We start from the raw sequence: 9,340 nt of genomic DNA, 5'->3' as shown, positions 1-9,340 counted from the left end.
GTTTGCACAAAACGCTAGGGCTCGTCCGGGATTTGAACCCGGGACCTCCTGCACCCGAAGCAAGAATCATACCCCTAGACCAACGAGCCATCTGACATGGCGAATGACTATTATTTCAGTGCACTGGGTGCCTCGATGTGGTCCAGGGTGCTCTGGAAAGTCTCGTGTAGGCTGGCGGGATGGGGGCGGCGCGAATTCCCGCGGTCGGCGGCCTTCCTGGGCTATTGGTACCTTCATGTAGAGCTGCCGCTGGGCTCGCACTCCCTGCTGCTAAGAAAGTGATTGCTTTTGCTGCTATGACTTGCAATCACGACTGCGGGAAACGCCGCTATCTCGTTAGGGGTGCTACGGCAGACACCCTCTCGAGCACCCCGAAGACTTCTTGAGCCCTCGGCTGTAATGGTTTCCAGGCTGTCAAAAGAACCGTCGCGTGTGCATTCGCGGACGGGAGAGAGGCTGAGGTAATTTCGAGTGAACGGGGATGGACTCCTCCCGTCCGCAGTTTCCGTAGTGTAGCGGTTATCACGTCTGCTTTACACGCAGAAGGTCCCCGGTTCGATCCCGGGCGGGAACAGTATTTTCTTGCCTATGTCGTATTGTACTCCAGTGAGCCACGTCATGTGAGGATCTTCTGCATGTACCTTTGTTATGCAAGTAGCGCATTTATTTAATTTTTTAGTTACGATGACAACATCAGCACGAGTTGTCTCTAAGGTATGGCGCACACAAGTAGTTTCCGTGGTGTAGCGGTTATCACGTCTGCCTAACACGCAGAAGGTCCCCGGTTCGATCCCGGGCGGAAACACTTTTTCATCATTAAAAACAGGACATAGTAACATGCATCTGCTTCCATCTGTACCCAAAAACCTTCGTAATCGCCTTCACACGTCGGATCAGAGTGTCAATTGCTCACATCAAATATGAAATTCATTTGATACTGCCGCCGAGCATTTTGCATCGACTCAGCCACTCATGTGCGATCAGTTTGCACAAAACGCTAGGGCTCGTCCGGGATTTGAACCCGGGACCTCCTGCACCCGAAGCAGGAATCATACCCCTAGACCAACGAGCCATCTGACATGGCGAATGACTATTATTTCAGTGCACTGGGTGCCTCGATGTGGTCCAGGGTGCTCTGGAAAGTCTCGTGTAGGCTGGCGGGATGGGGGCGGCGCGAATTCCCGCGGTCGGCGGCCTTCCTGGGCTATTGGTACCTTCATGTAGAGCTGCCGCTGGGCTCGCACTCCCTGCTGCTAAGAAAGTGATTGCTTTTGCTGCTATGACTTGCAATCACGACTGCGGGAAACGCCGCTATCTCGTTAGGAGTGCTACGGCAGACACCCTCTCGAGCACCCCGAAGACTTCTTGAGCCCTCGGCTGTAATGGTTTCCAGGCTGTCAAAAGAACCGTCGCGTGTGCATTCGCGGACGGGAGAGAGGCTGAGGTAATTTCGAGTGAACGGGGATGGACTCCTCCCGTCCGCAGTTTCCGTAGTGTAGCGGTTATCACGTCTGCTTTACACGCAGAAGGTCCCCGGTTCGATCCCGGGCGGGAACAGTATTTTCTTGCCTATGTCGTATTGTACTCCAGTGAGCCACGTCATGTGAGGATCTTCTGCATGTACCTTTGTTATGCAAGTAGCGCATTTATTTAATTTTTTAGTTACGATGACAACATCAGCACGAGTTGTCTCTAAGGTATGGCGCACACAAGTAGTTTCCGTGGTGTAGCGGTTATCACGTCTGCCTAACACGCAGAAGGTCCCCGGTTCGATCCCGGGCGGAAACACTTTTTCATCATTAAAAACAAGACATAGTAACATGCATCTGCTTCCATCTGTACCCAAAAACCTTCGTAATCGCCTTCACACGTCGGATCAGAGTGTCAATTGCTCACATCAAATATGAAATTCATTTGATACTGCCGCCGAGCATTTTTCATCGACTCAGCCACTCATGTGCGATCAGTTTGCACAAAACGCTAGGGCTCGTCCGGGATTTGAACCCGGGACCTCCTGCACCCGAAGCAAGAATCATACCCCTAGACCAACGAGCCATCTGACATGGCGAATGACTATTATTTCAGTGCACTGGGTGCCTCGATGTGGTCCAGGGTGCTCTGGAAAGTCTCGTGTAGGCTGGCGGGATGGGGGCGGCGCGAATTCCCGCGGTCGGCGGCCTTCCTGGGCTATTGGTACCTTCATGTAGAGCTGCCGCTGGGCTCGCACTCCCTGCTGCTAAGAAAGTGATTGCTTTTGCTGCTATGACTTGCAATCACGACTGCGGGAAACGCCGCTATCTCGTTAGGGGTGCTACGGCAGACACCCTCTCGAGCACCCCGAAGACTTCTTGAGCCCTCGGCTGTAATGGTTTCCAGGCTGTCAAAAGAACCGTCGCGTGTGCATTCGCGGACGGGAGAGAGGCTGAGGTAATTTCGAGTGAACGGGGATGGACTCCTCCCGTCCGCAGTTTCCGTAGTGTAGCGGTTATCACGTCTGCTTTACACGCAGAAGGTCCCCGGTTCGATCCCGGGCGGGAACAGTATTTTCTTGCCTATGTCGTATTGTACTCCAGTGAGCCACGTCATGTGAGGATCTTCTGCATGTACCTTTGTTATGCAAGTAGCGCATTTATTTAATTTTTTAGTTACGATGACAACATCAGCACGAGTTGTCTCTAAGGTATGGCGCACACAAGTAGTTTCCGTGGTGTAGCGGTTATCACGTCTGCCTAACACGCAGAAGGTCCCCGGTTCGATCCCGGGCGGAAACACTTTTTCATCATTAAAAACAGGACATAGTAACATGCATCTGCTTCCATCTGTACCCAAAAACCTTCGTAATCGCCTTCACACGTCGGATCAGAGTGTCAATTGCTCACATCAAATATGAAATTCATTTGATACTGCCGCCGAGCATTTTGCATCGACTCAGCCACTCATGTGCGATCAGTTTGCACAAAACGCTAGGGCTCGTCCGGGATTTGAACCCGGGACCTCCTGCACCCGAAGCAGGAATCATACCCCTAGACCAACGAGCCATCTGACATGGCGAATGACTATTTTTTCAGTGCACTGGGTGCCTCGATGTGGTCCAGGGTGCTCTGGAAAGTCTCGTGTAGGCTGGCGGGATGGGGGCGGCGCGAATTCCCGCGGTCGGCGGCCTTCCTGGGCTATTGGTACCTTCATGTAGAGCTGCCGCTGGGCTCGCACTCCCTGCTGCTAAGAAAGTGATTGCTTTTGCTGCTATGACTTGCAATCACGACTGCGGGAAACGCCGCTATCTCGTTAGGGGTGCTACGGCAGACACCCTCTCGAGCACCCCGAAGACTTCTTGAGCCCTCGGCTGTAATGGTTTCCAGGCTGTCAAAAGAACCGTCGCGTGTGCATTCGCGGACGGGAGAGAGGCTGAGGTAATTTCGAGTGAACGGGGATGGACTCCTCCCGTCCGCAGTTTCCGTAGTGTAGCGGTTATCACGTCTGCTTTACACGCAGAAGGTCCCCGGTTCGATCCCGGGCGGGAACAGTATTTTCTTGCCTATGTCGTATTGTACTCCAGTGAGCCACGTCATGTGAGGATCTTCTGCATGTACCTTTGTTATGCAAGTAGCGCATTTATTTAATTTTTTAGTTACGATGACAACATCAGCACGAGTTGTCTCTAAGGTATGGCGCACACAAGTAGTTTCCGTGGTGTAGCGGTTATCACGTCTGCCTAACACGCAGAAGGTCCCCGGTTCGATCCCGGGCGGAAACACTTTTTCATCATTAAAAACAAGACATAGTAACATGCATCTGCTTCCATCTGTACCCAAAAACCTTCGTAATCGCCTTCACACGTCGGATCAGAGTGTCAATTGCTCACATCAAATATGAAATTCATTTGATACTGCCGCCGAGCATTTTGCATCGACTCAGCCACTCATGTGCGATCAGTTTGCACAAAACGCTAGGGCTCGTCCGGGATTTGAACCCGGGACCTCCTGCACCCGAAGCAGGAATCATACCCCTAGACCAACGAGCCATCTGACATGGCGAATGACTATTATTTCAGTGCACTGGGTGCCTCGATGTGGTCCAGGGTGCTCTGGAAAGTCTCGTGTAGGCTGGCGGGATGGGGGCGGCGCGAATTCCCGCGGTCGGCGGCCTTCCTGGGCTATTGGTACCTTCATGTAGAGCTGCCGCTGGGCTCGCACTCCCTGCTGCTAAGAAAGTGATTGCTTTTGCTGCTATGACTTGCAATCACGACTGCGGGAAACGCCGCTATCTCGTTAGGGGTGCTACGGCAGACACCCTCTCGAGCACCCCGAAGACTTCTTGAGCCCTCGGCTGTAATGGTTTCCAGGCTGTCAAAAGAACCGTCGCGTGTGCATTCGCGGACGGGAGAGAGGCTGAGGTAATTTCGAGTGAACGGGGATGGACTCCTCCCGTCCGCAGTTTCCGTAGTGTAGCGGTTATCACGTCTGCTTTACACGCAGAAGGTCCCCGGTTCGATCCCGGGCGGGAACAGTATTTTCTTGCCTGTGTCGCATTGTACTACAGTGAGCTACGTCATGTGAGGATCTTCTGCATGTACCTTTGTTATGCAAGTAGCGCATTTATTTAATTTTTTAGTTACGATGACAACATCAGCACGAGTTGTCTCTAAGGTATGGCGCACACAAGTAGTTTCCGTGGTGTAGCGGTTATCACGTCTGCCTAACACGCAGAAGGTCCCCGGTTCGATCCCGGGCGGAAACACTTTTTCATCATTAAAAACAGGACATAGTAACATGCATCTGCTTCCATCTGTACCCAAAAACCTTCGTAATCGCCTTCACACGTCGGATCAGAGTGTCAATTGCTCACATCAAATATGAAATTCATTTGATACTGCCGCCGAGCATTTTGCATCGACTCAGCCACTCATGTGCGATCAGTTTGCACAAAACGCTAGGGCTCGTCCGGGATTTGAACCCGGGACCTCCTGCACCCGAAGCAGGAATCATACCCCTAGACCAACGAGCCATCTGACATGGCGAATGACTATTATTTCAGTGCACTGGGTGCCTCGATGTGGTCCAGGGTGCTCTGGAAAGTCTCGTGTAGGCTGGCGGGATGGGGGCGGCGCGAATTCCCGCGGTCGGCGGCCTTCCTGGGCTATTGGTACCTTCATGTAGAGCTGCCGCTGGGCTCGCACTCCCTGCTGCTAAGAAAGTGATTGCTTTTGCTGCTATGACTTGCAATCACGACTGCGGGAAACGCCGCTATCTCGTTAGGAGTGCTACGGCAGACACCCTCTCGAGCACCCCGAAGACTTCTTGAGCCCTCGGCTGTAATGGTTTCCAGGCTGTCAAAAGAACCGTCGCGTGTGCATTCGCGGACGGGAGAGAGGCTGAGGTAATTTCGAGTGAACGGGGATGGACTCCTCCCGTCCGCAGTTTCCGTAGTGTAGCGGTTATCACGTCTGCTTTACACGCAGAAGGTCCCCGGTTCGATCCCGGGCGGGAACAGTATTTTCTTGCCTATGTCGTATTGTACTCCAGTGAGCCACGTCATGTGAGGATCTTCTGCATGTACCTTTGTTATGCAAGTAGCGCATTTATTTAATTTTTTAGTTACGATGACAACATCAGCACGAGTTGTCTCTAAGGTATGGCGCACACAAGTAGTTTCCGTGGTGTAGCGGTTATCACGTCTGCCTAACACGCAGAAGGTCCCCGGTTCGATCCCGGGCGGAAACACTTTTTCATCATTAAAAACAGGACATAGTAACATGCATCTGCTTCCATCTGTACCCAAAAACCTTCGTAATCGCCTTCACACGTCGGATCAGAGTGTCAATTGCTCACATCAAATATGAAATTCATTTGATACTGCCGCCGAGCATTTTGCATCGACTCAGCCACTCATGTGCGATCAGTTTGCACAAAACGCTAGGGCTCGTCCGGGATTTGAACCCGGGACCTCCTGCACCCGAAGCAGGAATCATACCCCTAGACCAACGAGCCATCTGACATGGCGAATGACTATTATTTCAGTGCACTGGGTGCCTCGATGTGGTCCAGGGTGCTCTGGAAAGTCTCGTGTAGGCTGGCGGGATGGGGGCGGCGCGAATTCCCGCGGTCGGCGGCCTTCCTGGGCTATTGGTACCTTCATGTAGAGCTGCCGCTGGGCTCGCACTCCCTGCTGCTAAGAAAGTGATTGCTTTTGCTGCTATGACTTGCAATCACGACTGCGGGAAACGCCGCTATCTCGTTAGGGGTGCTACGGCAGACACCCTCTCGAGCACCCCGAAGACTTCTTGAGCCCTCGGCTGTAATGGTTTCCAGGCTGTCAAAAGAACCGTCGCGTGTGCATTCGCGGACGGGAGAGAGGCTGAGGTAATTTCGAGTGAACGGGGATGGACTCCTCCCGTCCGCAGTTTCCGTAGTGTAGCGGTTATCACGTCTGCTTTACACGCAGAAGGTCCCCGGTTCGATCCCGGGCGGGAACAGTATTTTCTTGCCTATGTCGTATTGTACTCCAGTGAGCCACGTCATGTGAGGATCTTCTGCATGTACCTTTGTTATGCAAGTAGCGCATTTATTTAATTTTTTAGTTACGATGACAACATCAGCACGAGTTGTCTCTAAGGTATGGCGCACACATGTAGTTTCCGTGGTGTAGCGGTTATCACGTCTGCCTAACACGCAGAAGGTCCCCGGTTCGATCCCGGGCGGAAACACTTTTTCATCATTAAAAACAAGACATAGTAACATGCATCTGCTTCCATCTGTACCCAAAAACCTTCGTAATCGCCTTCACACGTCGGATCAGAGTGTCAATTGCTCACATCAAATATGAAATTCATTTGATACTGCCGCCGAGCATTTTGCATCGACTCAGCCACTCATGTGCGATCAGTTTGCACAAAACGCTAGGGCTCGTCCGGGATTTGAACCCGGGACCTCCTGCACCCGAAGCAGGAATCATACCCCTAGACCAACGAGCCATCTGACATGGCGAATGACTATTATTTCAGTGCACTGGGTGCCTCGATGTGGTCCAGGGTGCTCTGGAAAGTCTCGTGTAGGCTGGCGGGATGGGGGCGGCGCGAATTCCCGCGGTCGGCGGCCTTCCTGGGCTATTGGTACCTTCATGTAGAGCTGCCGCTGGGCTCGCACTCCCTGCTGCTAAGAAAGTGATTGCTTTTGCTGCTATGACTTGCAATCACGACTGCGGGAAACGCCGCTATCTCGTTAGGGGTGCTACGGCAGACACCCTCTCGAGCACCCCGAAGACTTCTTGAGCCCTCGGCTGTAATGGTTTCCAGGCTGTCAAAAGAACCGTCGCGTGTGCATTCGCGGACGGGAGAGAGGCTGAGGTAATTTCGAGTGAACGGGGATGGACTCCTCCCGTCCGCAGTTTCCGTAGTGTAGCGGTTATCACGTCTGCTTTACACGCAGAAGGTCCCCGGTTCGATCCCGGGCGGGAACAGTATTTTCTTGCCTGTGTCGCATTGTACTACAGTGAGCTACGTCATGTGAGGATCTTCTGCATGTACCTTTGTTATGCAAGTAGCGCATTTATTTAATTTTTTAGTTACGATGACAACATCAGCACGAGTTGTCTCTAAGGTATGGCGCACACAAGTAGTTTCCGTGGTGTAGCGGTTATCACGTCTGCCTAACACGCAGAAGGTCCCCGGTTCGATCCCGGGCGGAAACACTTTTTCATCATTAAAAACAGGACATAGTAACATGCATCTGCTTCCATCTGTACCCAAAAACCTTCGTAATCGCCTTCACACGTCGGATCAGAGTGTCAATTGCTCACATCAAATATGAAATTCATTTGATACTGCCGCCGAGCATTTTGCATCGACTCAGCCACTCATGTGCGATCAGTTTGCACAAAACGCTAGGGCTCGTCCGGGATTTGAACCCGGGACCTCCTGCACCCAAAGCAGGAATCATACCCCTAGACCAACGAGCCATCTGACATGGCGAATGACTATTATTTCAGTGCACTGGGTGCCTCGATGTGGTCCAGGGTGCTCTGGAAAGTCTCGTGTAGGCTGGCGGGATGGGGGCGGCGGGAATTCCCGCGGTCGGCGGCCTTCCTGGGCTATTGGTACCTTCATGTAGAGCTGCCGCTGGGCTCGCACTCCCTGCTGCTAAGAAAGTGATTGCTTTTGCTGCTATGACTTGCAATCACGACTGCGGGAAACGCCGCTATCTCGTTAGGGGTGCTACGGCAGACACCCTCTCGAGCACCCCGAAGACTTCTTGAGCCCTCGGCTGTAATGGTTTCCAGGCTGTCAAAAGAACCGTCGCGTGTGCATTCGCGGACGGGAGAGAGGCTGAGGTAATTTCGAGTGAACGGGGATGGACTCCTCCCGTCCGCAGTTTCCGTAGTGTAGCGGTTATCACGTCTGCTTTACACGCAGAAGGTCCCCGGTTCGATCCCGGACGGGAACAGTATTTTCTTGCCTATGTCGTATTGTACTCCAGTGAGCCACGTCATGTGAGGATCTTCTGCATGTACCTTTGTTATGCAAGTAGCGCATTTATTTAATTTTTTAGTTACGATGACAACATCAGCACGAGTTGTCTCTAAGGTATGGCGCACACAAGTAGTTTCCGTGGTGTAGCGGTTATCACGTCTGCCTAACACGCAGAAGGTCCCCGGTTCGATCCCGGGCGGAAACACTTTTTCATCATTAAAAACAAGACATAGTAACATGCATCTGCTTCCATCTGTACCCAAAAACCTTCGTAATCGCCTTCACACGTCGGATCAGAGTGTCAATTGCTCACATCAAATATGAAATTCATTTGATACTGCCGCCGAGCATTTTGCATCGACTCAGCCACTCATGTGCGATCAGTTTGCACAAAACGCTAGGGCTCGTCCGGGATTTGAACCCGGGACCTCCTGCACCCAAAGCAGGAATCATACCCCTAGACCAACGAGCCATCTGACATGGCGAATGACTATTATTTCAGTGCACTGGGTCCTCGATGTGCCGCTGGGCTCGCACTCCCTGCTGCTAAGAAAGTGATTGCTTTTGCTGCTATGACTTGCAATCACGACTGCGGGAAACGCCGCTATCTCGTTAGGGGTGCTACGGCAGACACCCTCTCGAGCACCCCGAAGACTTCTTGAGCCCTCGGCTGTAATGGTTTCCAGGCTGTCAAAAGAACCGTCGCGTGTGCATTCGCGGACGGGAGAGAGGCTGAGGTAATTTCGAGTGAACGGGGATGGACTCCTCCCGTCCGCAGTTTCCGTAGTGTAGCGGTTATCACGTCTGCTTTACACGCAGAAGGTCCCCGGTTCGATCCCGGGCGGGAACAGTATTTTCTTGCCTATGTCGTATTGT

The 9,340-nt window shown here is 52.4% G+C and overlaps 29 non-coding genes across 29 annotated transcripts; 19 read left to right on the top strand and 10 right to left on the bottom strand.

Annotated features, from left to right (window-relative positions):
* Window positions 1-17: 17 nt before the first annotated feature.
* On the bottom strand, window positions 18-89 carry Trnap-cgg (transfer RNA proline (anticodon CGG)). The gene has a single exon. It is a non-coding gene; the product is annotated as a tRNA-Pro (tRNA).
* A 412-nt stretch (window positions 90-501) lies between these two features.
* On the top strand, window positions 502-574 carry Trnav-uac (transfer RNA valine (anticodon UAC)). Its single transcript has one exon. It is a non-coding gene; the product is annotated as a tRNA-Val (tRNA).
* Window positions 575-732: 158 nt separating this feature from the next.
* Window positions 733-805, top strand: Trnav-aac (transfer RNA valine (anticodon AAC)). Its single transcript has one exon. It is a non-coding gene; the product is annotated as a tRNA-Val (tRNA).
* Window positions 806-1,000: 195 nt separating this feature from the next.
* Window positions 1,001-1,072, bottom strand: Trnap-cgg (transfer RNA proline (anticodon CGG)). Its single transcript has one exon. It is a non-coding gene; the product is annotated as a tRNA-Pro (tRNA).
* Window positions 1,073-1,484: 412 nt separating this feature from the next.
* Trnav-uac (transfer RNA valine (anticodon UAC)) lies at window positions 1,485-1,557 on the top strand. Its single transcript has one exon. It is a non-coding gene; the product is annotated as a tRNA-Val (tRNA).
* Window positions 1,558-1,715: 158 nt separating this feature from the next.
* Trnav-aac (transfer RNA valine (anticodon AAC)) lies at window positions 1,716-1,788 on the top strand. The gene has a single exon. It is a non-coding gene; the product is annotated as a tRNA-Val (tRNA).
* Window positions 1,789-1,983: 195 nt separating this feature from the next.
* Window positions 1,984-2,055, bottom strand: Trnap-cgg (transfer RNA proline (anticodon CGG)). The gene has a single exon. It is a non-coding gene; the product is annotated as a tRNA-Pro (tRNA).
* A 412-nt stretch (window positions 2,056-2,467) lies between these two features.
* Trnav-uac (transfer RNA valine (anticodon UAC)) lies at window positions 2,468-2,540 on the top strand. Its single transcript has one exon. It is a non-coding gene; the product is annotated as a tRNA-Val (tRNA).
* A 158-nt stretch (window positions 2,541-2,698) lies between these two features.
* Window positions 2,699-2,771, top strand: Trnav-aac (transfer RNA valine (anticodon AAC)). The gene has a single exon. It is a non-coding gene; the product is annotated as a tRNA-Val (tRNA).
* A 195-nt stretch (window positions 2,772-2,966) lies between these two features.
* Window positions 2,967-3,038, bottom strand: Trnap-cgg (transfer RNA proline (anticodon CGG)). The gene has a single exon. It is a non-coding gene; the product is annotated as a tRNA-Pro (tRNA).
* A 412-nt stretch (window positions 3,039-3,450) lies between these two features.
* On the top strand, window positions 3,451-3,523 carry Trnav-uac (transfer RNA valine (anticodon UAC)). The gene has a single exon. It is a non-coding gene; the product is annotated as a tRNA-Val (tRNA).
* Window positions 3,524-3,681: 158 nt separating this feature from the next.
* Trnav-aac (transfer RNA valine (anticodon AAC)) lies at window positions 3,682-3,754 on the top strand. The gene has a single exon. It is a non-coding gene; the product is annotated as a tRNA-Val (tRNA).
* A 195-nt stretch (window positions 3,755-3,949) lies between these two features.
* Window positions 3,950-4,021, bottom strand: Trnap-cgg (transfer RNA proline (anticodon CGG)). The gene has a single exon. It is a non-coding gene; the product is annotated as a tRNA-Pro (tRNA).
* Window positions 4,022-4,433: 412 nt separating this feature from the next.
* On the top strand, window positions 4,434-4,506 carry Trnav-uac (transfer RNA valine (anticodon UAC)). Its single transcript has one exon. It is a non-coding gene; the product is annotated as a tRNA-Val (tRNA).
* A 158-nt stretch (window positions 4,507-4,664) lies between these two features.
* Trnav-aac (transfer RNA valine (anticodon AAC)) lies at window positions 4,665-4,737 on the top strand. The gene has a single exon. It is a non-coding gene; the product is annotated as a tRNA-Val (tRNA).
* Window positions 4,738-4,932: 195 nt separating this feature from the next.
* On the bottom strand, window positions 4,933-5,004 carry Trnap-cgg (transfer RNA proline (anticodon CGG)). The gene has a single exon. It is a non-coding gene; the product is annotated as a tRNA-Pro (tRNA).
* Window positions 5,005-5,416: 412 nt separating this feature from the next.
* Window positions 5,417-5,489, top strand: Trnav-uac (transfer RNA valine (anticodon UAC)). Its single transcript has one exon. It is a non-coding gene; the product is annotated as a tRNA-Val (tRNA).
* Window positions 5,490-5,647: 158 nt separating this feature from the next.
* Window positions 5,648-5,720, top strand: Trnav-aac (transfer RNA valine (anticodon AAC)). The gene has a single exon. It is a non-coding gene; the product is annotated as a tRNA-Val (tRNA).
* Window positions 5,721-5,915: 195 nt separating this feature from the next.
* Trnap-cgg (transfer RNA proline (anticodon CGG)) lies at window positions 5,916-5,987 on the bottom strand. The gene has a single exon. It is a non-coding gene; the product is annotated as a tRNA-Pro (tRNA).
* A 412-nt stretch (window positions 5,988-6,399) lies between these two features.
* On the top strand, window positions 6,400-6,472 carry Trnav-uac (transfer RNA valine (anticodon UAC)). Its single transcript has one exon. It is a non-coding gene; the product is annotated as a tRNA-Val (tRNA).
* Window positions 6,473-6,630: 158 nt separating this feature from the next.
* Trnav-aac (transfer RNA valine (anticodon AAC)) lies at window positions 6,631-6,703 on the top strand. Its single transcript has one exon. It is a non-coding gene; the product is annotated as a tRNA-Val (tRNA).
* Window positions 6,704-6,898: 195 nt separating this feature from the next.
* Trnap-cgg (transfer RNA proline (anticodon CGG)) lies at window positions 6,899-6,970 on the bottom strand. Its single transcript has one exon. It is a non-coding gene; the product is annotated as a tRNA-Pro (tRNA).
* Window positions 6,971-7,382: 412 nt separating this feature from the next.
* On the top strand, window positions 7,383-7,455 carry Trnav-uac (transfer RNA valine (anticodon UAC)). The gene has a single exon. It is a non-coding gene; the product is annotated as a tRNA-Val (tRNA).
* A 158-nt stretch (window positions 7,456-7,613) lies between these two features.
* Window positions 7,614-7,686, top strand: Trnav-aac (transfer RNA valine (anticodon AAC)). Its single transcript has one exon. It is a non-coding gene; the product is annotated as a tRNA-Val (tRNA).
* A 195-nt stretch (window positions 7,687-7,881) lies between these two features.
* Trnap-ugg (transfer RNA proline (anticodon UGG)) lies at window positions 7,882-7,953 on the bottom strand. The gene has a single exon. It is a non-coding gene; the product is annotated as a tRNA-Pro (tRNA).
* A 412-nt stretch (window positions 7,954-8,365) lies between these two features.
* Window positions 8,366-8,438, top strand: Trnav-uac (transfer RNA valine (anticodon UAC)). The gene has a single exon. It is a non-coding gene; the product is annotated as a tRNA-Val (tRNA).
* A 158-nt stretch (window positions 8,439-8,596) lies between these two features.
* Trnav-aac (transfer RNA valine (anticodon AAC)) lies at window positions 8,597-8,669 on the top strand. The gene has a single exon. It is a non-coding gene; the product is annotated as a tRNA-Val (tRNA).
* A 195-nt stretch (window positions 8,670-8,864) lies between these two features.
* Window positions 8,865-8,936, bottom strand: Trnap-ugg (transfer RNA proline (anticodon UGG)). The gene has a single exon. It is a non-coding gene; the product is annotated as a tRNA-Pro (tRNA).
* A 305-nt stretch (window positions 8,937-9,241) lies between these two features.
* On the top strand, window positions 9,242-9,314 carry Trnav-uac (transfer RNA valine (anticodon UAC)). Its single transcript has one exon. It is a non-coding gene; the product is annotated as a tRNA-Val (tRNA).
* Window positions 9,315-9,340: the final 26 nt, after the last annotated feature.

This window comes from Schistocerca gregaria, chromosome 2 (genome assembly GCF_023897955.1).
Source record: "Schistocerca gregaria isolate iqSchGreg1 chromosome 2, iqSchGreg1.2, whole genome shotgun sequence".
NCBI classification, from domain to species: Eukaryota; Metazoa; Arthropoda; class Insecta; order Orthoptera; family Acrididae; genus Schistocerca; species Schistocerca gregaria.
The sequence above is the reverse complement of the archived record's forward strand: the minus strand, read 5'-3'. Positions and strand labels throughout refer to the sequence as shown.